Here is a 27,322-nt window from a genome sequence, read left to right as displayed (position 1 = left end):
CAGAGAGAGAGAGAGAGAGAGAGAGAGAGAGAGAGAGAGAGAGAGAGACGGCTACCTCCTTCTCCTCCTTGTTGGCTGGTTGGCTGCACTAGCTCGACATGGTAGCCGTCTCCTCCTTGTTGGCTGGTTGGCTGCACTAGCTCGACAGCCAACAAGGAGGAGACGGCTACCATGTCGAGCTAGTGCAGCCAACCAGCCAACAAGGAGGAGACGGCTACCATGTCGAGCTAGTGCAGCCAACCAGCCAACAAGGAGGAGAAGGAGGTAGCCGTCTCTCTCTCTCTCTCTCTCTCTCTCTCTCTCTCTCTCTCTCTCTCTCTCTCTCTCTCTCTCATGCATGTCGAGCTAGTGCAGCCAACCAGCCAACAAGGAGGAGAAGGAGGTAGCCGTCTCTCTCTCTCTCTCTCTCTCTCTCTCTCTCTCTCTCTCTCTCAGCATGGCCATCGAGTTGATCTTGAGCACGACAGGGCTGCCTATGGGAGGATCAAAGGCTCAGAAAAATGCCAGCTATGAGAGAAGGACGCCGGAAGAGAATGCAGAGCGTGAAGAAAGCCTGCCGGGGAGGGTGAGCCTTGGGCTACACTGGCCAGCTAGCCATGGTCCGACCACGAAAAGTGCTAGCCATGTCAGCGCTCACACTTGCAAACCTCATTCAGCCGGCTAGCTGGAGCCTACGTGCTCATGCTCACACACACACACACACACAGAGAGAGAGAGAGAGAGAGAGAGAGAGAGAGAGAGAGAGAGAGAGAGAGAGAGAGAGAGAGCAAACTGCATGCCACACTACATGTTAAGGTCTAGTGAATAGGTCCTTACCGGGCTGCTTTGCGAGCCGAGCTTATCAATTATGCATTTCTTTTCTTGCCGAATCAATGTCGTGTGACATGTACACGCGGACGCTCAGCTGGTTACGCCATGTATTTCTATTGAAGATTCTTTGCAATATTCAGGTAAGCATCTTTCCTTTCTCTTTTGTGCTTTCCCGAGACACACACACACACACAAAGCTCTAGAATGTCGAGCTAGTGCAGCCAACCAGCCAACAAGGAGGAGAAGGAGGTAGGCAGCTCTCTCTCTCTCTCTCTCTCTCTCTCTCTCTCTCTCTCTCTCAGCATGGCCATCGAGCTGATCTTGAGCACGACAGGGCTGCCTGCGGGAGGATCAAAGGTTCAGAAAAATGCCAGCTAGGAGAGAAGGACGCCGGAAGAGAATGCAGAGCGTGAAGAAAGCCTGCCGGGGAGGGTGAGCCTTGGGCTACACTGGCCAGCCAGCCATGGTCCGACCACGAAAAGTGCTCGCCATGTCAGCGCTCACACTTGCAAACCTCATTCAGCTGGCTAGCTGGAGCCTACGTGCTCATGCTAAGAGAGAGAGAGAGAGAGAGAGAGAGAGAGAGAGAGAGAGAGAGAGAGAGCAAACTGCACGCCACACTACATGTGAAGGTCTAGTGAATAGTTCCTTACCGAGCTGCTTTGCGAGCCAACCTTATCAATTATGCATTTCTTTTCTTGCCGAATCAATGTCGTGTGAGATGTCCAGAAGTGGGCTTTTCATACACGGGGGCTGGCACCTTTGTCTAGACTTGTACCTTGAAACCCACGAGTACGCGATCTGTGCACAAGGCAGGCATTCCCATTGTTTCATGAAACATGGGGAACAAAATAAAGTTGTTGAAAGAGCATCTAGGGTGCATCAATTGGGCCATTAACCTTTTTGTGGCGGTTCATGGGATACTCTCTTTCTGAAACAAACGTACTACTTTTGTAACTTGTTTTGTTTTAGAGTAGAAGCAACACTCGTGGAGAAAATAAATCTCCTTGTGGAGCCTGGTTCATATTGAGAAGAGCCCAATAGTATTGTGCTGCTTATCTACATTCAGAAAGCTATCCAATTGTAGGTTCACATATGCCATCTTGTGGCTGAATAATTTTCAATTACCGAAACATTTTGGATGGCTATGTCATCAGTGTTTTTTATTGAAATGTGATGAGAGAGAGAGAGAGAGAGAGAGAGAGAGAGAGAAGAAGAAGAAGAAGAAGAAGAAGAAGAAAGTTTTAACGTCGTAGGAAACTATCCCAAGAGACCTTAAAGATCTAGCCGACGAGGAGTTGAACTGAAGACCTGTTATTCAAGAGAGAGAGAGAGAGAGAGAGAGAGAGAGAGAGAGAGAGACGTTGATAGTACCCCTCACAAGCTTCTCACCTGCATCTCCACAACCGTCAATAATTCATGCGTAGCACAAGCAGAAGATGCAACCTAAGGAGGTTAAGACAATGGAATTCGCCATCCCGGCACGATGCGCAAACTCCTGGAAGCTTCTGCTGCAACTCAAGAGCAACACCCTCGGAATATCTATCGTCAACTAGACTCCAACTCTGAAAGCAAGGACAATTGTGCACATCTCGTCACCCCCTTCTACACATATCGTAGTCTCTAGGACATTGCTCATGCGTTAATGACAACAAAAGCTAATTAGAGAGAGAGAGAGAGAGAGAGGAGGCTTGCACGAACAGCTTTATCTGCCTTGCTAGTAGTGCCTGCTCGGAGTCGGAGTCGGAGACGAAATCCGAACTTCATTCGTCTGCTCAGCCCCGCCCGTACGACTTGCCCCTCATCTATTCTCCTACATGAATTCACGCTGAGCAAGCGGGGTCACGACTTTCTCATTTCCCGTGCGAGCTTACTTCTTGCTCGTGCCTTGTGATTTGCCTTTGCCCTACAGCCCTTCGCGCCCATTCTAAAGATGTTCGCGCTCACGTTGCTGAGCTGATATGCACTGGCAGCAGCACCGCCCAATCCCTACCCTCAGTACAAACGCGTTGCCAGTCCACTGGAGTTTCTTCGCCTCCAATAAATATGCCTGCCACACATACTCGAAGTAGCTGAACCTGCCCTACTGTACCTTCTGGTGACAATAGCATGCAGCCTCTTGTTGTACCTTCCGATTTTTCTGTAGCACAAGCTTTCTAAGCTGCTGAGAGAGAGAGCCAGCTTCGGATCTACTTCAGCTCTTTTTCGGCTGCCTGAAAAGAAAGAGAGAGAGAGAGAGATCCTTCCACTGCTCTCGACGACTCTCTTCTTTGCTCCTTCATTCGGTGCTTCATTTGGGTCCTTATTCATCACAAATTCATCAGTGTTCCATACTTCATGGCCGCTCAGCGGGTCCAGAGTGCTCCACATGGGGCTCCACCGGCACTCGCGTGTCGTGTGGATTGTACTGGTGATCTTCTGACTCGCATCGACACCAAAGCCCAACACTTGGCGCAACATGCCTTGGTTGGCCGGATGGTTGGACACTCCACCTCGCTTCGAGATTTGTGTGAAACAGCTTTGGGCACTACACAGGGCAGGATTACAGAGCTTACTCTCCTGGGCAGACGCATCTTCATGGTTCGCCTTTCTGATTCTGCCACAGCCTCAACTCTCCTAGCTCACTCTCCAATCCGTGCTGATAGCAGGATGCTCTACTTGACCTGGTAGTGTTTGGAGTTTTCAGTAGAGGGGTTTGATAGTCGACATCTCATCCCTAGGAGTCCTCTTACACTATCCTTCCCTAATATGCCTCTACACTTCGTGGACGAACATCTGCTGTAATTGATTGCTAGCCACTCCATTATAGTGGTGCTAGAATCTTGTACCTTCTCCTTTGGTCCATCTCGGATCCAGGTCCCGGTGCTTAGAGATACTTCACTTCTAGATAGAGTTGATTGCACTCTCTTCGGTTGGTGGTTACTGGTCACCTAGGACAGTGTTTATGTTGCCACGAGAGATGGGCCACCTTACGCGTGATTGCCCCACCTAACCACAAGGTCAGCGTTTGCAACAGCTTGAGAGGGGGAGAGAGAAAAGAAGAGAGCTTGAGCCTTGAGCCTCGTGGACTTGAAAGTTGAGATGATTCGAGAGGTTCTTGAATCTTCAATTGCAAAGAGAGAGAGAAAGAGAGAGAGAGACAATACTTAACACTAGTTTGGTACCAAAACACGACACTTAAGTGTCCTTTTTTTACAAATTTAGATTAAATGCTACTTGCACCAAACGATGTATTTAAAAAAACCCTCTTGAAATGCTTAAATATGCTAGCTAGAGGGTCTTTAAAAAATATAATCTTACACTTTAGAATCTATCATGATCAAGCAATATACTCATCAAGTGGACCCTCATGAGACTATGATTGATGCTTTGAAGAAATCAACTTTATAAGCTGATGGGAACAGTCCGTAAGGACTTGAACCTGTTGCTACAGGTGCATATCAGCAAAGCAACGTGAGCGCGAACAATTTAAGAATGGGCGCGAAGGGTTGTAGGGCAAAGGCAAATCACCAAACGCGAGCAAGAACTAAGCTCGCACGGGTAAATAAGCAGGTCGTGACCCTGCTTGCTCAGCGTGAATAAATATAGGAGAACAGATGAGGGGCAAGTTGTACGGGCAGGGTTGAGCACACGAATGAAGTTCGGGCTCTCGAGCAGGCACTGTTGGTCGAGCAACAAGGCAGGCAGCCTTCTCTCTCTCTCTCTCTCTCTCTCTCTCTCTCTCTCTCTCTCTCACACACACACACACACACATTAACTTCTGACGTCATTACCGCATGAGCAACGTCCCAAAGACTAAGATATGTGTAGAAGGGGGTGATGAGATGTGCACAATTGTCCTTGCTTTCAGAGTTTGGAGTCTAGTTGAGGAAAGATATTCCGAGGGTGTTGCTCTTGAATTGCAGCAGAAGCTTGCAGGAGTTTGCATATCATGCCGGGATGGCAAATTCCATTGTCTTTACCTCCTTAGGTTGCATCTCTTACTTGTGCTGCGCATGAATTATTGAAGCGTGTGCGGAAGAGAGAGAGAGAGAGAGAGAGAGAGAGAGAGAGAGAGAGAGAGAGAGAGAGAGAGACAAAACGCTATGTGTGGAAGAGGGGGCGATCAGCCCCCCATGATTACCATGAGCAGAAGATCCAATACAACAAACAAATGATAGATATCGGTAACCTCTTGGCCCCATAAATAGGTGCCCAAGGGGAGGTAGGGCAAAGTCTAGAAAAATCTCCGACAACCCAACAAGAAATAGATGAAGTATGAGATGGGCACCTGCACAAAGGTGGACAGCCGGCCATATGCAAAGGGTGGCCAGTCCGGAGATATACTAGCCGTACATGTATACCCTAGACTTGTGAAGTAGCAGAGTGGTGTAAGTCCAACACCCCCTCTCAGCACCTGATGCTGAACAAACCACGTGAAGCCGAAGATGTGAAGCAAATGATGAAGATGTCTCCTGCGATGTCCACTGAAGGACAATACTCCGGCGAACTCCGCGAGTGTTGCAGTAGTTTGGGGTGTCACGACCGCCAAGAAATCTCCATGGTAAATTGCCGTCACGAGCAGTGTAGCAAACTAATGTACTCTGTCGATACAAGGTGAAGTGAAGGTCCCAAACTGAGTGTGAAAACAACTCCTTGTCGTAAAAGAAGTGCCAATAGACCTGCAAGTGTCTTGCTCCAATAGAATCTGTGGTGTCTGTAGTCAAACCGTCTGGAGAAAATGGAGAAGCCCAAGAACCATCATGAGAATGACCGGAATCTTATCAATGCATGAACCTCCAACCCAAGGTGGCTAGGTGGCTAAGCTGTGAAAAACTCCAGGGAAGGCCAGATGTAGCAATCTGCACCATAAATGTCCTCCAAAACAAGGAAAGCCAGACTAACCAATCTTTACTGTAGAAGCTACCGTAAGCTGCAACAGTCATCGATAGACGACCAGTGGATGGTGTCCAGCCAGTAGGCAGGGTAATCCAAGATGAGGGGAAAGCCAGACTCAACAGTTTGCACTGTGTAGGACCTCTGAGAAGAGGTGTGGTCAGACCAAGCTGTCTGCACCGTAATCATCCTGTAGAAATAGGGAAGCCAAACTGAGCAATCTGCGCTGTGAAGATCCTCTGAGAAGAGGAAAGGCCAGACCAATCTGTTTGCACCATCTTGCCTGTATCTCCTACCTCCAATCTTGCCTGTATCTCCTACCTCCAATCCTTTGGTATCAACCAAAAGAGAATCCGTGCCAAAAATGCCACCAAACTACATCTCGGTGTGGCTCTCAATGTGAATGAGCTAGGAGTGGCCTACTACCCATGTCGGGGGATTAGTCTGCTGTAAGGTTATCGAGGGTGAGTGTAAGAAACTGTGAAGTTAGAAATCCAAATGATCAGGAGTGTACAAGAGCAACTGCACTACCATCCAAGCTAAGCTCCGGGTGACTCCGGATGTAGTCGCGGGATGCTTGATCTCCCGCATCTCGCGGGTAAACTCTCCAAAGAGTCCAAAGCAGAGAAGTTCCACTCCATTCTGTAGATCCAAGCAATGAGCCTGTCCAAGAAGAGATCCAAGATCATCTCCCTAAGTCCATGTAGATGCTCCTGTATAAGCAAGTGATCTGACGTGTCGAGATCAAATGGTAAGTGTCTGTCCACCAAAGATAGTGGTGTCTTCTCTGGGAATGTCAGAATCCCATATGCCATGAGCATGGCCATATCTTGTATGAAAACCTCTGATGAGTACATAGGTATGTCTATAGAAAACCACAAGTCACCACCCCATCTGGAGTGCGCAACTGCCGAATGATGGCTGGAATGAATGGATCTCCCAAGGACCGTACGTCCATAGATGATCAAACCGATGTCGAAGCAGCAGTCATAGAGAGACCGCACGGACCACCACCGGATGGTGTCCTGGGAGGAGGTAACTTCATCCTTTGTGAAAAACACAAGTCAAGAGGCTACTGTCCACCCAAAAACGCAACTGCGAGGTGATGAAAATGCTACTGTCCAGCCATTTTCAGCGTTCTTGTATGCTCTCGGCAGGCTCCGGAGCGGTGCAAGGGGTCTGGGAGGGTGGGGAATCAATGTCACAACCCCAAGTGGGCTGAAAACAGAGAAAAACAGCCAGATGTATGGCAAAAATCTGTAGCAGATGAAGAGGAACAGGACCGGCAAGACACCGGATGCTGAGCCGGTGTGGAATGCAAGATCTATGGGGTCCGGACAGCGTTGCCCCCCTCTTGCAAAAACGCTGACCTACTTGCCAAAAACGCTGGCAATTCAGCCCTAAAACGTAGATCTGGTGCCCTCCAGCAAAAACGCAAAGGGTCTTCCTGTGCATGTGGTGCAAAAATGCTGATGTTCCTACCTTGCACTTGCTGAAAATGCTGGTGGTTTCTTGCTGGAGAGCTCCACCAAAAAACGCAGGTGAATGCTGCAAATGCAGGTAGAAGAGGAGGCATTTCCGCCGATGGATGGTGCCCAAAAGGATAGCGCTAGGCAGCCAAGAGGCGATCGTCTTGTGTGAATGCAAAAACGCAACTGGAGAAAGGTTTCTCCGCGATGGAAGTGCTCCAAACTCCATTGCTGGCCTGGCTGATGCAAAAACGCTAGTAGATCTAGAGAAAAATGTTGGTTGATTGAGCGTGGGAGGAGTACCTGATGCGCAAGAAGCACCCGGACCATGGAGAGCCTGAAGGTGCTGATACCATGTGATGCCTGAGCTTTGATACCATGTGAGTGCGCGTGTGTGGAAGAGAGAGAGAGAGAGAGAGAGAGAGAGTAGACACAAAACGCTATGTGTGGAAGAGGGGGCGATCAACCCTCCATGACTACCATGAGCAAAAGACCCAATACAACAACAAGATGATAGAAGTGGGTACCCCCCTGGCCCCATAAATAGGTGCCCAAGGGGAGGTAGGGCAAAGCTTGGAAAATTCCCCCACGACCCAACAAGAAATAAATGAAGTATGAGATCAGCACCCGGACAAAGGTGGGCAACCGGACAATGCAATCTAAATGCATATGCAAAGGGTGGCTGGCCCGGAGACATACTAGCTGTACATGTATGCCCTAGACCTGTGAAGCAACAGAATGGTGTAAGTCTAACAACGAGAATGTTAGAGTTACACCACCGTTGCTTCGCCATTTTGTACGGCTAGTGATTTTCCCAGGTTGGCCACCCTGTTAGAGTTACACCATCGTTGCTTCGCCATTTTGTATAGCTAATAATTATCCTGGGTTGGCCACCCATCGCACATCATGTAGATTGCATGGACGGACACTTTTAGCACGTGTCCGGCTGGTCATTTTTTGAGCCTGGCTGAGTGGACCTTTCCATCGCGGTAAAACTGCAAAACGCCACCTAGCATTTTCAGCCCTAGCATTTTCTGCAAACTTCAGCTAGAGTTGTTGGACCAGCCTTGCGTTCTTGCAATTCAACGCATCGATCTGCAGTTCCCCCCCTTGGCGCCCTCTCTCTGCAGCAAAAATGCACCAGCAACACCAGATCTGCCTAGCGTTTCTTGAGGACAGATCTGCGTTTTCTTGCTCCCTTGCGTTTTTGTGGTTGCTGCGTTTTCAGCAAACACTAAGCCACTTGCACTCAAAAGGAGCGGCCGAGACTTATACAGGAGACCCCTCTACCGCCTGGCACTTGCAAAACTACACCTTGGTCAGGTATCTACACCCAATCGGCACTATTTTGGCTTTGATTACTTGCTGTTTTCTCTCTGTTTTTAGCCCCTCAACGGCTGAGAAGTGCGAGAACCCCTTCCTCCGACACTCTAGGACGCTCCTGTATCGATCGGTGGTGCATAGGCAACATTTTCAGAACCCTTTGCAGCCTTTTTTGGGCGGACAGCAAGCTGAATTTTTACGCTTTGTGCAATTGATCACTCCTTTGCTTGTCTGGACACCATCCGGTGGTTGTTTGTGCGGTTATTTCGGACTGCTACAGCATTGGAGACGGTAACTTTGTCGGCGACTTCCGATCTTATCGATCTACCTCTAGGATACTCTTTGAGCACGCGGCATGTCCACTCCGAAGCAGAAGGGACAACAACAACAATCCTAGAAGGGGGCCACCACGTCTTCTGCGACTATGGCCACTTCCACTTCTGCGACTACATCGGCATCTGCCGACGCAACATCCAACAATTATGCCCTCACCTAGTTTTGCTGAGGAGAAGAAGTTGGATTTACACAACTATTCTGTGTGGATGACAAGTGTCCGCACAATCATTGCCTAACATCGATCGACTTTAGGAATGGTTGAATGATTTCACCCATCCGGCTACCAGCCTACCCTTCCCACTGCCACTCAGGCCCAGATCGACGAGTGGGTGGATCAGGACATACGAGTCTTCACCTTTCTTATGATGAATCTCTCGGACCGTATCACGAAGGAAGTTTCCAAAGAGGAGCATGCACATTCATTGTGGAGACGGATTCTTAACCAGTTTGAGAAGACCTCGTTTTCCAGGCAGATCACACTTGAATGGGAGTTGTACAACGTCCAGTTCAAGGATTTCAACTCACTCGATGGGTTGACCCACCGCATGCGGGAACTCTGGGACGACCTTGTCTCTGTAGGAGGCGACATCACTGCACACATGGCTGGCCTCTTACTATTCAAGTTTCCCTATGCTTTGATCCCTACTTTCAGAGTTTGCTCCCATCTGGACGTACCTCTTTTACCACATGGGACGAGATTCTCCCTTCCCTTAGACAGATCGAGGGGCACTCTGCATTCCGAGCCGGAGGTTCTTTTGATGCAAAAGGAGCTTTGATAGCTCAAGGAGGCAACAAGAAAGGTAAAGGTAAGAAGAAGAAGAAGAACAAGGACATCGAATGCTACCACTACCACAAGAAAGGGCACAAAGAATCAGAATGCAGAAAGAAGAAGCGAGACGAGTCCAACAAGAAGAAACAAACAGCCTCGACTACAGTTGTAGCCTCTCACAAGACGGTGGGGAGCGCTCTTGTCGCAACGACGGACCACGCTCTTGCTACATCGCAGTCAGGTACATGGGTTGTTGACACTGGAGCCACCACTCACATGACTCTCCAACAGTCTTGGTTTAGCTCTTCTAGGGAAACTCATGGGCAGATTGTCACTATGGGTGACAACCATGAGATTCAAGTGTCTGGCATATGCCAGATTACCCTCTTCCGTTCTACCTTAGACCCGAAGTTCAGCTTAGTGAAGGTGCTTTACGTTCCAGACATGGCCTTCAACCTCAACTCTGTGTCGATTTTGGACTCTCAGGGAGCTGACATACACTTTGGGAGTGACACAGTGACCATTTCTGATTCCACGACAGGTACTATCCTTGCACACGGTGTGCGCAATGGTTCCTTATACCGCCTCATTGCTCTTCTGTCTCGGACCACAGAGTCTTGTTCTCTGTGGCATGCACGATTTGGACGTCTATGCTATTAGCAGCTTCAGCAGGCTGCTAGGAACTCTATGGTGGAGTGTTTACCACCGATACGCTCCTCATCAGGCGTATGCGAGGTTTTCCAGGACAAGCAACACAGGGTTCCCTTTCCGAAGCAGGCATCCAACAGAGCCTCGGTACCGCTCGCACTGGTTCACATTGATCTATGTGGCCCAAGGGGCACTTCTTCATTTTCTGGCACACTGTTTTTTCTTGTGCTCGTGGATGATTTCAACAGGTACACTTGGGCTTCATTCTTAAAGCTCAAGTCGGAGGCTTTCAGTTTCATCTGGAATTGGAAGATGATGGTTGAAAAGGACTCAGGAAAAGGACTTGCATGTCAAATGTATTCACTCAGACAGAAGGGGTGAGTTCACCTCGAAGGACTTTGTACAATGGTGCAAGTCAGAGGGCATCGAGTGCCAGTTGACTACTGCCTACACTCCTTCCTAGAACGGAGTTATTTAGAGCAGAAGAATCAGACTATCATGGAGATGGCTCGTGCGATGCTTGTGCATGCTTCTTTGCCTTGGGTTTACTGGGTAGAGGCGTGCAACACGGTGTTTTACATCCCGAACCGCTCTCCTATCCATGCTTTGTATGACATGACTCCTTATCAAGCTTACTATGGGCGCAAGCCCTCGATCTCACATTTTCAAGTTTTTGGGTGTCCGGTCTTTGTCCATCTGCCAAAGAAGAAGCGACAGAAGCTAGACTTCAAGGCAAAGAAGCTCATCTTTCCGGGATATTCACAAGAGTCTGATTGTACCGGATTTATGATCCTTACGCCAAGACCACCACAACTAGACGTGATGTGACTTTCATGGAGCTTTTCAGCACACCTGCAGAGGGGACAGCTTCCAACTCTATATTTTCCCTACCTCCTCCTCGTCCACCTCCTACACCTGATCCTACCCCTATCCCTGATCGTGTACCCTCTACACGACAGCCAGTTACTTCACCTGATCATGCCATGTCAGATTCTGATTCTGATGTGGATGAAATTCTCCTACTGTGGAGGTGGTCCCACCTCACAAGGAGAAGTTAGTACCTGGTTGGCTCTACTCTACGGTTTCCTCCTCTAGAATCACAAAGTTACCAGACTTGCCAAACCCTGGACAACCTTGACGTTCTGCACGCCTCAAGGAGAGGCAATTTTATGACAGCGCAGAGTTCGTGAACTTTGCACTCATGTCTGAGATTCAAGCTTCACCAGTTGAGCCTTCCTCGTTGGAGGAAGCACTCCAGGATGATTGCTGGAAGCGTGCCATGCAGACAGAGATGGATGCTATCGAGCGGAATAAAAACCTGGACTTTGGTTCCCACGCCCAACAAGCAAAAGGTGGTTTCTACTAAATGGATTTTCAAGACAAAGTACAAGGCCAATGGTTCCCTCTACAAACACAAGGAGAGACTTGTTGCTCGGGGTTTCACATAGCTACCAGGCGTGGAATTTGACGAGACCTTTGCTCCCACCGCTCGCAGGCCTACCATACGTACACCGTTTGCTCTCGCAGCCAACTTTGGTTGGCCTATCTTCCAATTGGATGTCAAAATTGCTTTCCTGAACAGGGATTTAGATAAAGAAGTTTATGTGGAGCAACCTGTTGGGTTTCGTATACCAGGCAAGGAGAATTGAACAGGGATTTAGATAAGAATTTTATGTGGAGCAACCTGTTGGGTTTCATATACCAGGCAAGGAGAATTGGGTCTAACAGTTGTGGAAGGCAATGTATGGACTGAAGCAGGCTGGACGACAATGGTACCTCACACTTGACCAGTTTCTCATGAAGCTGGGGTTACGGAGTATCTCATCAGATTCTAACTGTTATGTTGTCTCTGATGGCTCTTTGGTTGCAATAGTGATTGTCTATGTGGACGATCTCATTTTCACAGACTCATCGACCAGCAAGATCAAGTCGATCATGAAAGCTATGGAGACACGTTTTGAGATGACTGATCTTGGGCTTCTTCACTATTTTCTTGGATTCGAGATCTTTCAAACACTAGACGGCATCTTCTTTTCTCAGCGGAAGTATGCAAAGGCTATCCTAGAGAGATTTTAGATGACAGTCTGTAGACCATTTGGCACTCCTCTTGAGCCTTGGGAGAACATATCGCTCACGATCCTTCCCCAAGAATTGACTTAGAGCAGTACATGAATGTTATCGGTTGCCTTGTATGGCTGACTTATTCCCGACCAAACATCTGTTACACAGTTTCTATCCTCAGTTCCTTCAACACCCGACCTCGTCAGCGACATTGGCAAACTGCCCAACATCATAATTACCCGGAACGGAAAATTGAAACGGGGAACGGGGAACGGGGAACAGGGAACGGCAACATGCATGGATGCCATTCCCTGTTTCGAATACTCACGTCCGAAACACGGAACAGGAATCCGGAACGGAAAATTGGGATGGAAACGGGGAACGTAGACCTGAAAATGGCCATTCCCTGTTACTATGCCCAACATACTTTGTGGTACATCAACGGTGTTACCATATACATGTGGTAGTGATGTGTGTGAACACACTTAGGACCGCTGAGGCATTTTTTCCCTCACTAGGAGGTTTTTTCTCCCCGTGCAGTGTATATACGCCCATCATTCTAGGGCTATCTATCTTTCCATTGCACACTAAGTAATACACTCTTTGTTGTGTGCCTTGACCTTCCTTCATCTTCTCTAAGCTGTGTGTCTTCCTGCAACCCTAATTCCAACAATTGGTATCAGAGCAAGTTACGTTCTCCCTGGCTTAGTCGCCAGCAACTCCGAAACATGCCTGCTCACTTTCTCCAATTTCAGTGAGCTTTGGTGAGCGTTCGCAGGTCGGCAAAAACTTCGGGAAAGCTCTAAGAGCTTAGTCTGCTCAGATTTTTTATTCGGGCTCATTTCGGTCTCCGTTTCCACTACAGGCAGTACTACACAAGCTATTTCGTCATTTTTTGCAAAATTTCTGTCAGTGCCATTTTCTGCATAACAAATCCCTTACGGTCTTCTACGATTCATGTATATAGCACGTGTTGTTCTTGCTTTCCTTCTCTTCTTTTCGGGCAGTTTTCACATCAGGTGCAATGGCTGACAACAACACAAATGTGTTCAAGATGTTTGCTGCTGAGAAAGATTGGATGGGGACAATTACTCTATGTGGGCTTATATGATGCAACATGTTCTTGTGTCTAAGGGCGTCTGGAATATTGTGCAGGGCATTGATGTACGTCTTGGTTCTAAGGATACAGGGGACGTTGAGGATGTTGCAGGTCTTGCTGCAAAGATTGTTGCTGCTGTTAGAGTTGTTTTGCCTACGACAGAACAAGCTCGTTGGGATGTAAAGGATGTGCAGGCTCATGCGTTGATTGTGTTGTCTGTGAAGCGCACCATTACTCCTCACATTCGTTCAGTGAAATCTGCAAAACAGGCTTGGGATATTCAGATTGGTCTTTATGCAAGTCGCAATGAGGCTAAAATTGCATTGCTGTGTAAAGAGCTGGAATCGAAGGTTATGCATGAGGAAGATGATATGGACACTTTCCTTGCTCGTTTCAAGGATATCAATGAGCAACTTATCTCTGCAGGTGAACGTCATCTCAGACAGTTCCCTTGTGCAGACTATTCTTGATGCTTTGCGAGATTCTTACCAGACTTTTTTTTTTCCGAGAAAAAGATCCTTCTATTAGTTAATGAAAACTGCCCATAGGGCTACATCCACCTCTGCAAGAGAGGGCTACAACAAGCATGATGGGGAGACTCTCCCAATGAAAAAGCAGCATATATACAATGAGGCTAAATCAAGAGATGGGAGGAGGGAAGAGCCACACAGGTGGACAGTAGTGCCATCTGAGCACCCCCTGGACTACGGTGTAGAAAGGCCCAGGGCGCCAGAGTCGAAGGAAAGCCTCGCTCCCGCATGCGGTCGGAGCTGCCCTGTAGTCCCTCAAGCTGTCCTCTAAGAGTATGGATCAGCTCTAGCCAAAAGTCACGAACAGTCTCTGCTGGTGGCACATGGCGAGCCTCAAAGATGCGGAAACAGCGGGCCCGCCAGATGAACCAGAGAGCTAGGCCACTGATGAGCTCCCAACACTCCTCTCTCTCACTGCACCACTCCTGTGGAGTAAGCTCTATAGCAGGCTAGAGTGTAGGTCACCCCCCCTGCATCACTATCATCCTGCTGGTGGAAGATAGCTCAAATTGAAGTCTCGGGCCCGTGAGGGTGGACCAAGCCGCTGCCCCCCAAGTGTATTGTCGAGCCGTGGAGAGGGCAGGCATCAGCCGAAGAACCCGTAGCCACACCTGCTGGGCCGAGGGACAGTCCCAAAGACAGTGACGTTGACTCTCCATCAACTGGTCACAGGCTGCACATGCGGCCGAGAGACCACTATGCACAAGCCAGCTCCCTACTGCTGTGGCTCTGTGTGCAACCAGCCACTGGAACAAAGTGACGCACCTCGGTTGTCTGGAGTCCCACAGCCTCTGCCAAAAGGCTGCCAAGAACTCGACTGTGAGGCCCTCCTCCTGCCAATGACGTGTTGCAGCGGGGCGGGCCTCTCTCTGTGCTGCAAGTATATGATGTCCAAGCCGAACAGTGTACTGAAAGAAGGGAACTCCTAGGCGGTCTGCAGAAGAGAAGGGGTCCCTCCATAGCCACTCACCAGGATCCCACTATACTCGTGCCAGTGGACAACACTCCCAAGCCCAAAGCCTCCAGTGTCCAATCTCAAGAGCTGCTGGGTCAGGCTCTATGACGCAAGTCCTCCCACAGATGCCCACAACTCGGATCCTTTGGAAACAGCACTCTGCTACCTGCGGGGCCTCTACTGCAACTCGCTGTAATCGTCCCCCACCCTGAAGCTCGAAGAACAGGGCTGCAGAAGAGAAGGGGTCCCTCCATAGCCACTCACCAGGATCCCACTATACTCGTGCCAGTGGAAAACACTCCCAAGCCCAAAGCCTCCAATGTCCAGTCTCAAGAGCTGCTAGGTCAGGGTCTATGACGCAAGTCCTCCCACAGATGCCCACAACTCGGATCCTTTGGAAACACCACTCTGCTACCTGCGGGGCCTCTACTGCAACTCGCTGTAATCGTCTCCCACCCTGAAGCTCGAAGAACAGGGCTGGCACAGTCTCTGAGCAGGCCCTGATTGAAATGAGAACCTCTAGTCGTGTGAAGGCTCCCATCCACCGGGGTGCTACTGGCTCGAGAGGCGTGAGCCACTCAGCTGGAACTGACTCTGAGATGTCCTGACACATGCTCTGCACCCCTCACATGCCCTGTAGCTGGACACCCTGCACCTCCTCTGACAAACCTGTGAACTCTAGCCAGTCACCTAGAGAGCGCGCTGGACATGCTTCCATGAGACCCCAAGAAACATGAGGCCGACTCCCAACCAAGTGGCCTCTTTGAGTGCTAACCATGGGGTTCCAGACGAGGGGTTGCCGTAGGCGCTCCTCCGTGCAAGTCGGCTGTCTCTGCTCTAGGCCACGCCATAAGAGCTCCCAAGATCGAAGCAAACTCACAGCGAATCGGTCCTCCAATCTCCTGCTCAAGCCAACTCGGCGCAACTCTGTAAAGATCCATCTGGTCGAAGGTTGCCAAGGGCTTCCTGACTGAGGCACCCTGGCACGAAGCCTCTGCAGTAGGAACTCCTTCCAGGGCTCCTCGCCTGGAAGAAGTCCTCTGCTCTGCTGTGCTGTGCTGGATCAATGATCCCAAGACTTCCCTGAGAGCAAGGAAGTGTGATGACCGACCAAGCCACCTTGGCTCGGGAAATCTGAGTGTCACGACCTGACCAAAGGAAGTTCCTGATCAGCCTCTCTACCTGGCTGATACAAGAACTCGAGAAGATCCAGCAAGAAGTGATGTACCACATAGTCGCCAACAACACCTGGTTGGCAACTACTACTCTACCAGCCAGCGAAAGTAGTGCTGAGCTCCAATGTAACAGCTTTCTCCTGATGGACAGGAGAAGAGGAGCAATTTGCTGCTTGGGGGACAAGTCCAAACCAAATTGACAACCCAAGTACCGAACTGCAGTCCCTAGAGGAATCCACCTGAAACCCTCTCCTGGCATCCAATCTGGCACAGGAGCACTGCCAACCGAGAAAGCCACTGTCTTTCTCCAGTTGATCAGTGCGTCCGATGCACAGCAGAAGGTCTCGAAAGCCTGCTCACATCTGTGTAGATTGGCCTCCTGGCCCTCTAAGTACAAGGCTAAGTCGTCGGCAAACTCAGCATCCAGAATCTCATCTCCCCGTATAGGGAGTGCTAAGCCCCTCAGACCAACCTGCTCTGACACGAAAAATCTGCTCATCGACTCCACATAGAACAGAAAGAGAAAGGGGGCAAGAGGACAACCCTGTCTAACCGATCGTGTGAGCATGAAGCGCTCACCTCTACCTCCTGCCAAAAGCACCTAACTATGAGCCTGTCTGTACAAAGCTGACACCCCTCTGATCCAAGCATCTGAGAAGCCCATCCTGCGTAGAGTGCCCTCTAGAAAGTCCCAGTCAACTCTGTCGTATGCCTTCTCAAAATCGAGAAGAAGAATCACAAGGTCCTCCCCACGGAGCCGTGCCAGGGCAGAAGCCTCCCAGAAAGTGAAGATGTTGTCAAGGATACTGCGTTCCTTGACAAAACCTGTCTGAGTCCCATGTATGAGGCTCTCCAAAAGTGGCTGAATCCTCAAACTTAGAGCCTTGGCAAGAATTTTGTAGGCTGAGTTGAGGATGGTGATGGGGCGCCACTGTTGAATCTCATCCAAGGAGCTACCCTCCTTTGGAATGAGGTAAATCAGGCCCTCACTCATGCTATCCGGCATCACTCCTGTGTGCAGAATGTACTGAAAGGCACTACAAAGATCTGGGCCAAGCAGGTCCCAGTACTCCAAGAAGAAGCTGGGAGTCAGCCCATCCTCACCTGGACAGCTACCACGAGGAAGGGCTCTAAGAGCCGTGTGCAGCTCCTCAAGCTGAAGAGACATCTCTAGCCTCTGGCGCATCTCCTCAGTCACAAGACAAGGCATATGTGCCCAAACCTGCTCCCTGCATGCATCCTGCCGCTCTAACTGGGGCTCAGCCGACAGTAACTCACGGTAAAAGTCAGTAGCAACTGCACGCATATCCTTGGGCTCACAAACAACTAACCCATCGGGTCTCCTCAACTGATTGACCTTGGCATGCGAGTGTCGAGATCCCACTGTCTCAAAAAAAATACATGTCACTCTGTCTCCCACCTGAGTCCATTGAGATGACTGTCGGTGAAAGGCAAACTCATGACGCCTCTCCTCTGTGCAAGCAAGCTCCTGTCGAGCCTGCTGTAACTGCTCCTCCAACCATGGACTGTCTGGATGCTGCTCCTGCATCCTCTGTAGTGAAGCAATGCCTCGTCTGAGACGTTGCTCCTCCTCTCGCGCTGCAGCCCGTCGAGCCAGAGACTCCTTGAGAAAAAAGTGGCTAAGTTGAGCTAGGCCTAAGGCCACTCTGTCTGTGCAGGTAGAGCCTGGCTGTCCATGTCCTCTGTCCAAAGAGCCTCTACCCTCTCTCTGAGTGCTGAGTCCAACAAGACCCGCTCTGGGATGCGAAGCATCGTGCTCCCACTCCTTTGCCTATCTGCCACTGTGAGATCACTGGTGCATGGTCCGAGAAGGATGTCCCTGCCAGGATGCCCACTGATCCCCCCAAGTCACTGAAGTGGTCACTAGTGTAGAAGCGATCTATCCGCGATAGATTCACTCCTCCCACTCTGCGGTCCGACCTAGAGAAGGCAAGACTCTCTGGAAGCCTCACAAAGCCAGAGTGCTGCCATGTATCCGAGACCCTCAAAGTCATACACAACCTCTCCCAGGCTGCTAACTCGACTCCATGCACAGTAGCATGGCTGCCTCTAATCCTGTCAGAAGGGTCCTCCAACATGTTGAAGTCCCCTCCTACACACCAATGGTCAGCCTGAGGCAAAGACTCAACAATCTGTGACCAAAACTCTGCACGAGCACTCGCCACATTGGGCGCATAGATGTTTAGGAAGCCCACAAGGCCACCCTGAACCTGCATAGTAATCCACTGAGCCCTACCTGGCACAATAATCCCACTGCCCACAATGGCCTACTGCAATGAGTCCGCAATAGTCATACATACCCCACCCTCGATGCCTCCAGGTCCAAAAGCAGCTGACCAAAAGGTATCATATCGTCCACGCAAAATCTGACCACATCGCTGAATGCGGCTCTCAGACAGATGGTGCTCTTGTAGCATAAGGAGATCAATCTCTCCTCCCACAAGGCAACGTTGAAGCTCCTGACACAATCGGCCCCGCTGTCACTGAAACTGGGGCCGGACCTAGTCCCTGCACGTTCCACGGGACGATCCTCATGGGGAGTGAGAGAGAACAGATGCTGTCACAGCAGCAAGACGGGCTACCTTCGAGGCTGGCTTGGATGGGGAGTAATCCGCATCCGGGCGTCCTCTAGATAGGCGAGACTGTAGTGAGTGCCTAGCCCAAGCCCAAGCAGAGCGAGTCGTGCGTAAAGCAACCTCCTCTGTCCAGCAGTCCTCATGAATGTATACATAGCAAGGCAAACACTGCGTATCAGCAAAAAAGTACACCACAATGTGCCTACATCCTGCTGAGTCTGGGGGTGTCACCACAAACTTGGCCAGTGGCCACAAAGTCTGCAGCAAATCTGTAACTCCAAGTTCTCCCATGTGGTGAGAGAACTCGAGAACCTGTGTATGCAACCATCCCACCACTGAGTCGAGGGACCACTCTGTCTCGGTCCTACCACAGAGGGGGAAGGAGAAACCAATTGCTGAGTCCAAGGCCTCTGTCCCCCTAGCGGCGAGGAACAAAGCATGGACCCTGAAGCAGGCTGCCTCGTGGTCTGCTGCGGAATCGCCAAGAAAGCGAGTGAATCCGTAGTCAAAGAAATCCCAGTGGCGTCGGAGGTCAATGCTTGTCAAACCACGAGGGATAGCTGCAAGGGAAGATGTTTGAATCTGTAGAGGGGGCCGCAAGAAAGTCTTACCCTCTCTCGCTAGGCGACTCGTGGCAAAGGCGCTGCCAAGAGATCTCCTAGCCGCCGGCGAGGGACCAGTCTCCTGAGTCGACTGTGGAACTGGAGCAGGAGGGGGGGAGAAGGAGCTGGGAGGGGGCGGAGGGGAGGAAAAGCGGGGTGGGGCGAAAGAGGTAGAGGGGCGAGGTGGGGAGTGGACGAGAGCAGAGGGCGGGGGGGAGGATGAGGAGGAGGAGGAGAACTCTGAAGGGGGGACGGCTGGCGAGGGTGAAGCGGAGGTGGAGGCTGGCGTAGGGGGCTCCTCCTACTCAAGAGGACCAAAGCGGTTCCCCGTGGGAACCCACTGCTGCTGAGTAGGCACCTGAGGGCCACTCTGAGTGCCAGGATGTTGCTGTGGCCCCTGGCGTCGACGGCCACGGGCCTGCTGCCACCCCTCCTCCGCTGGAGCCCCAGGCTCAGAGGGTGACTCTGAATCTGTGCTCTGTGCCGCTGGCTGTGGCTGCAGCCCAGCCTTGGCAGGCTAGGACTGAGGCTGAGGTGCAGTTCGTGGCCTCCTCCGTGGACAGGCCTTCACTAGGTGGCCCATCTGTCTGCAAATGAAGCACTGGTTCGGGAGACCCGAGTACTCCACACTCTATCTAAACCAACCCCTACTCACCCGAGGCAGAAGTATGACCTTTGGGAGCGTGTGGGTATCTCTGACCAAAACTCGAACTGAGGGGATGCCAGTCGCCTTGGCAACTACTGATGCTGCCGTACGAGGTGTCTCTAGGACAGTCCTGATGGCGGAGCCAATCCTGGAGAGAAGTGGTAAGTACTCCCTGCGTAAACCCGGAAAGCAAACTGAGATGGGGATGTCTGCCTCCTCTACTAGCACATCCGAAGTCGGGTCAAAACCATGTCGCCACTGTCGAAAGTGGGCGCGTGATGCTCGGATGGCCAGTGGACTCATAGCTATGACCTTGGAAGCCATCTCGGAGGTCTCGAACTCGATCTGGTAGAACCCTCGTCCGAGAATCTGGACATCCAAGATCTTGCCCACCTCTGCGAGAAGGTGGGCCTGGAGAAGGTCACACAGCTCTCCTCTGCTGGGTCGGGTGCCGAGAATCTTGCAAATGACCGAGGTCGCCTGCAAACGCTCTACCTCTGCAGCTAGGCTCGCTTGCTCTGTCGGTGAAAGAGCAAGTCGAATGGTGGGCTCAGCAGAGTCGGGCGAGGGGGCTTCGGAGGAGTCCCTCTGAGGTGGAGCATGAGCCTCCATTAGTCTCTGCTGCTCTGAAGGAGAAGGGCGGACGAGAAGGCTAGCGCTTGAGAGCTCGGCAAGAAGAATACAACTGAGAATCCACTGCCAGGCAATTCAAGCGAGGCCTTCGGAGGGGGGAAGGGGGGGGGGGGGGGGGGAGAGGCGAGGGCAGCAGGCAGCGAGCAAGAGGGGGGCAGCGGGCGGGGCTGCACTCTGGCTGGGTGCAAGCTCAGCAGCGCTCGCGGACAGACAGTGCGCAGGCAAGGGGCGCGAAGGCGAAGGGGGGCTATGGCGAGCGGGAGCAGCCGGGGGGGGGGGGAGGGGAGCGCGCAGAAGCAGCAATGAGCCTTTTCAACAAAGAAACACCTCATATCTGCTTTCGATTCTTACGAGACTTTTGCTAGTACTTGGAGACTTACGATCCAAGGAAATCCTAAAGTTGTCAAGTTTGATGCATTGTGCACATTGTTGTTGCAAGAGTCACTTTCCAGAAAAAATAGGACTAGACAGCGTGCAGTTGAATAGGCCTTTATTGCTGCTCAAAGAAAAGGTGATAACAGTAATGTAGCCACTTTTCATGGTTCTTTTGTGAGTGGAAAATGACATGTTCCTAATGCTTCTGCTTGCAGCAATTCAGCTGGAAATTCTCGTGATAAGGGCAAAAGGAAGATGTGTTGCCATTATTGTAAAGCTAATGATCCCTTGATCAAGCAGTGTCCTAAATTGAAGGCCAAAAATAGTTGATCACTTGATCAAGCAGTGTCCTAAATTGAAGGCCAAAAATAGTTGCACCAACGACCTCGCTGCTGCTCACCCCCCCCCCCCCCCCCCCCCCCCCCCCCCGCGCGCACAACTACAAACTGCCCCCCTCGCCATCGCTCACGCCTCCCCCCTCCTCCCTCGCGCTGCGCATTGCCCTGCCTGCTACCCTGCCCGCCATTGTCCAGCCCTCCAATGCGCTGTCTTCGTTGGTACAGCCAGCCCTCGAGCCCCCGTTCACCGTCGCTACACATGCCCGGCCCTTGGCCTCAGCCCTCTTACTCCCCCCCCCCCCGCCCCCTGTTTCCCCCTTTTTTCGCCTTCTACCTGCCTATAGGCTGCTTTTTCAGCTTGTTGGCATACGCCTCGACACCAACGACCCTATCCTTTCAGCAGCAGACACAAAATGGCGGCCTTGCTCCACCTCCGAGGGACTCCACAGAAGCCCCCTCGCCCGACACCGCGGAGCCTTCGACTTGCTTTTTCCCTAGAAGAGCAAGCGAGCTTGATAGCCGAAGTAGATTGGCACTCGCCCCAGTCGGGGCGAAGTTCGGGATTTATTGCAGGCCCGTCTTCTCACCGATGTGGGCAAGATCACAAATGTCCAGATCCTCGGGAAAGGGTACTACCAAGTCGAGTTTGAGTCTGCAGATATGGCGACCAAGGTGATTTGGATGAGCCCCCTCAGCATTAGAGCAGCTCGAGCTTACTTCCGACGTTGGCATCACGGTTTTGATCCTACTATAGATGTGCTCGAGGAGGAGGCAGACTTGCCGATTTTGGTTTTCTTCCTAGGCCTGAGGCGAGTACCATCCCCTCCTACCCAGGATTGGTTCCATGTTCAGGACAGTTTTGGAGTCTCCACGCACGGCAGCTTCGGCCAAGACCGCAGGTCTACCTACTGTGTTGGTTCTCGTTCGTGACACACTCCCTCCCCAAGGTGGTACTGCTGCCTAGGGTGAGTGAGGGATGGATCGGACAGAGTGTGGAGTATTCGGGTCTTTCGAACCAGTGTTTTATTTGCAAACAGATGGGCCATATGGCAAAGGCATGTCCTCGCAGGAGACCTCGACCCACAGCGCATGCGCAGCCGCCCAAGGCTGAGCATGCCAAGCAGCCAGGTACACAGGATACACAGGCTGGTACTTCAACAGAGACCAGTGACCAGCCAGCTGATGGTTGGCAGCAGGTCCCTGGCCGCCGGCGTCAGGGGAGAGCTCACCCCACTGCTCCTCCTAGTGGCCGATCTGTTGCAGCTCAGCAGCACTGGGTTCCGACCCCCTCCAGCAGGACCTGCCTGAGGAGGCTCCGTCCACTTCTGTTCCTCCACCACCACCTCCTCCTCCCTCAGCCACTCCCGCCCCGCCTCCCCTGCCTCCTTCCCCCCCCCCCCCCCCCCCCACCTCCACCTTCGCCCCCTGCCCCTCCCCTCTCCTCGATGGGGCCCACAGCCTCGTCTTCGAACCCCTCCGTCACTACTGCTCAGACACAGGATACTAGCCACGCTTCTGCCGCGACGCGTTCTCTTGGTAGTGCTTTCGCTACAAGCCGTGTGGCTCGTGAGGGATAGCCCCACTTGAGGCCGCCTTTTTTGGTGCTCACTTCTCCCTTTGCAGCGATCCCCAAAGGTCTGACCAGCTTCGACATTTGCAGACGATGGGATTTCTTCGATTACAGCTTCACTCGGTTTCTGGGTGATTCCTCTTCCGACTTGGAGGAGGCCAGCTTTCGAGTCCACGTCCTGTTTCTTGCAGCTAGAGGCAGTGAGGCCCAAGACACAGTGGTGGGTTTCTTCTTTCCGTTGTGTGGTAGGGATACCACGGAGTGGACCCACTACACAGTCCTAGACTGGATCTAGACCCAGGCTATTGAGTTCTCACATCACACAAGGGACTTAGCAGTGACAAATCTGGTGCAGACACTTTGGCGTCTTGCCAAGTTTAGCGTGACACCTCCAGATGCAGCGGGTTGCAGGCACATTGTGGTGCACTTGTTTACTGACACTCAGTTCCCTCCGTGTTATGTTTTTGGCATGAGGATTCTCGGACAGAGGATGTAGCCCTTTGGACTGCACGCTCGGCTTGGGCCTGGGCAGGATAGTCACTTCTTGCGCGCTTGTCTAGAGGTCGTTCGGATGCGAACCGGCCTTAAAGATAGCGAGGTTGGCTGCTGTTGCAGCATCTGTTTTCTCTCACTGACTCCATGAGGATCATCTCATGGAATGTGCAAGGATTAGGAGGGCCCCAGTCTCAGTGACAGAGGGGTCGGCTGCGTCAGGAGTTGGAGAGATGCCTTGTGGGTGGTGAGATTGACATTCTTATGCTGCAGGAGCATCATCTTTGTGAGAGCCGCATTCGGCGTTGTGGTCAGATTTTGCGTGTCGCTATGAGAGTTTTTGGTCAGCTGCTTTTAGACCTGGAGGCATCCAGGGTGGGGTATGTATGACCATTGCGGACTCTTTGCAGCAGGTCATTGTGGGCAAAGGGATTATTGTGCCAGGCACGGCTCAGTGGATTACTATGCAGGTTCAGGGTTGCCCGATCGGCTTCCTGAACATCTACGCACCCAATGTGGCGAGCGCACGTGCAGAGTTTTGGGCCCACATTGCAGAGTCTTTGCCGCAGGCAGAGCATTGGTGCATTGGGGGAGATTTCAACATGTTGGAGGACCCAGCTGACAGGGTTGGAGATAGCCACACTACTGTGCATGGAGAGGAGTTGGCGGCTTGGGAGAGGTTATGTATGACTTTGCAGGTTTCAATTGTGTGGCAGCATTCTAGCTTTGTGAGGCCACCTGATAGCCTCGCCTTCTATCGTTCGGACGGTCGAGTGGGAGGAGCGAATCTATCGCGGATAGATCGCTTCTACACTAGCGATCACTTCTGTGACTTGGGAGTGACTATTGGCATTTTGGCTGAGACTTCCTTTTCGGACCATGCACCAGTGATCCTCGTAGTGACTGACAGGCAGAGGAGGGGGAGCATGATGCTACACATCCCAAAGAGGGTCTTGTTGGACTCTGCGCTCAAAGAGCGAGTGGAGGCTCTTTGGACAGAGAGCTTAGACGTACAGGACTCTCCTGCTGACAGAGTGGCCTCAGGACTTTCTCAGCTTAGTCAACTCTTTCTTCAGGAGTCTGCGGCTCCTGGCTGTTGCGAGAGAGGAGGAGCAACGCCTCCGACGGGGCGTTGCTTCCTTGCAGAGGATGCAAGAGCAGCATTCAGACAGTCCTTGGTTGGAGGAGCAGTTACAGCAGGCTCACCAGGTGCTCGTTAGCACAGAGGAGAGGAGCCATGAGTTTGCTTTCCATCATCAGGCATCTCAGTGGACCCAAGTGGGTGACAGAGTGACAGGTGCTCTCTTTGAGGCAGTGGGACCTCGGCATACGCATGCCAAGGTCACGCAGTTGAGGAGGCCCGACGAGTCGGTGGCTTCCGAGCCAGTGGAAATGCGTGCAGTTGCTACTGACTTTTACCGTGATCTACTGTCTGCAGAGCCTCAGTCAGAGCGTCAGGATGCATGCAGAGAGCAGGTGTGGGCACAAATGCCTTGTCTTGTGAGACTGAGGAGATGCGACAGAGGCTTGAGCTGCCTCTTCAGCTAGAGGAGCTGCACACGGCTCTTAGTGCACTTCCTCGTGGTAGTTGTCCTGGTGAGGATGGCTTGACCCCGAGCTTCTTCTTGGAGTAGTGGGACTTGCTTGGCTTAGATCTTTGTAGTGCTTTTCAATACATTTTGCACACAGGTGAGATGCCTCACAGCATGAGTGAGGGCCTGATCTACCTCATTCCTTGGATGAGATTCGACAGTGGCGTTCCATCACCATCCTCAACTCAGCCTACAAAATTCTTGCCAAGGCTCTGAGTTTGAGGATTCAGCCACCTCTAGAAAGCCTTATTTATGGGACTCAGACAGGTATTGTCAAGGAGCGTAGCATCCTTGACAACATCTTTACTTTTTGGGAGGCTTCTGCCCTCGCGCGGCTCCGTGGAGAGGATTTGGTGATTCTTCTTCTCGATTTTGAGAAGGCTTACGACAGAGTTGACTGGGATTTTCAGGAGGGCACTCTACGCAGGATGGGCTTCTCAGATGCTTGGATCCGAGGGGTGTCAGCTTTGTACAGACAGGCACACAGTCAGGTGCTTTTAGCAGGAGGTAGAGGTGATCGCTTCATGCTCACACGGTCGATCAGATAGGGCTGCCCTCTTGCCCCTTTCCTCTTTCTGCTCTATGCTGAGGCGATGAGCAGGTTTTTGGCTTCACAACAGGTTGGCTTACGTGGCTTAGCGCTCCCTATTTGGGGAGATGAGCTACTGACGCTGAGTTTACAGACGACTCAGCCTTGTACTTGGATGGTCAGGAGGCCAACCTACACAGGTGTGGGCAGGCTCTTGAGACTTTCTGTTGTGCATCTGGCGCACTGATCAACTGGAGAAAGACTGTGGCTTTCTCGGTTGGTAGTGCTCCTACGCCAGATTGGACGCCAGGGGAGGGTTTCAGGTGGATTTCCCCAGGGACTGCAGTTCGGTACTTGGGCTGTCAGGTTGGCTTGGACTTGTCTCCCGAGTAGCAGATTGCTCCCCTCCTCTTGTCTATCAAGAGGAAGCCGTTGCATTGGAGCTCCGCACGACTTTCTTTGGCAGACAAAGTTGTAGTGGCCAACCAGGTGTTGTTGGCTACTATTTGGTACATCACTTCTTGTTGGATCTTCTCGAGTTCTTGTATCAGCCAGGGTGAGAGGCTAATCAGGAACTTCCTTTGGTCAGGGCGTGACACTCAAATAGCCCGAGCCAAGGTGGCTTGGCAGGTCATCACTCTTCCTTGTTCACAGGGAGGGTTTGGGATCATTAATCCAGCACACCAGACCAAAGCCCTTCTTGGGATGTTCATCGTCAGAGGACTTCTTCCAGGTGAGGAGCCCTGGAAGGAGTTCTTGCTACAGCGGCTTTGTGCTAGGGTGCCTCAGGCACGAGTCCCTTGGCAACCTTCGACCAGATGGATCTTTACAGAGATACGCAGAGTTGGTTTGAGCAGGCGACTGGAGGACCGCTTCGCTGTGAGTTTGCTTCGATCTTGGGAGCTCTTACGACGTGGCCTGGAGCAGAGACAGTCGACGTGCACGGAGGAGCGCCTACGGCAGCCCCTCGTCTAGACCCTATCTTTCACGCTCGGGCAAAGCACATTGTGTTGCAGTACCACTATGTTCGAGAGCAGGTTTTGGCTAGAGATCTTCATTTGGAGTATGTCCCTACAACGGACAATACAGCAGACATCTTCACGAAGGCTATACCTCAACGGACTTTGGCTTCTCACCTTCGACTCATCTGTGTTGTCTCAACATCCGGTGCTCAGAGGGGGTGTTAGAGTTACACCATCGTTGCTTCGCCATTTTGTAAGGCTAGTGATTTTCCCGGGTTGGCCACTCATCGCACATCATATAGATTGCATGGGCAGACACTTTTAGCACGTGTCCGGCCGATCATTTTTTGAGCCTGGCTGGGTGGACACATTTTTAGCCATTTTTGGGCTTTAATGTTTTTTGCACCTGTTACACATTTTGCCCTACCTCAACCTAACATTCTATAAGTAGAATAGTTAGGGTCTTGTAGTCATACATTGTGTATTGAGAGCATCATTTGTAGAGCACTTGTGTTTTCTTCCCCCCTAGTCTTCTTGAAGCTCCACCCCCACCCTCTTGTCCCACCTACCCTCCAGTCATTACATAGGATAGCTTATTTCTACTTTTGTACCTTTTATCCTTTATGGATACACAGAAGACACCCACCTCATGTACTTTGATTTGTCTCATAGGCCGACTTCGGCCTTTTTATAGACGTTAAAAAATCTTTCTTTCTTTCTCTCTCTCTCTCTCTCTCTCTCTCTCTCTCTCTCTCTCTCTCTCTCTCTCTCTCTCTCTCTCTCTCTCTCTCTCTCTCTCTCTCTCTCCAGCGTTTTCGGCGCGTGTGGCTCAGACCCTCTCCGCTGCTCACTCTCACATGGCATCAATCGCCAAAACTTGGAGCATCTGCATTGATCTCCCTACCAAGGCCTAGTGCTAGCAAACTGCAACCTTCC

This window comes from Adiantum capillus-veneris, chromosome 10 (assembly GCF_014529385.1).
Source record: "Adiantum capillus-veneris isolate H3 chromosome 10, ASM1452938v2, whole genome shotgun sequence".
Classification (NCBI taxonomy): domain Eukaryota; kingdom Viridiplantae; phylum Streptophyta; class Polypodiopsida; order Polypodiales; family Pteridaceae; genus Adiantum; species Adiantum capillus-veneris.
Note: the sequence above shows the minus strand (reverse complement) of the source record.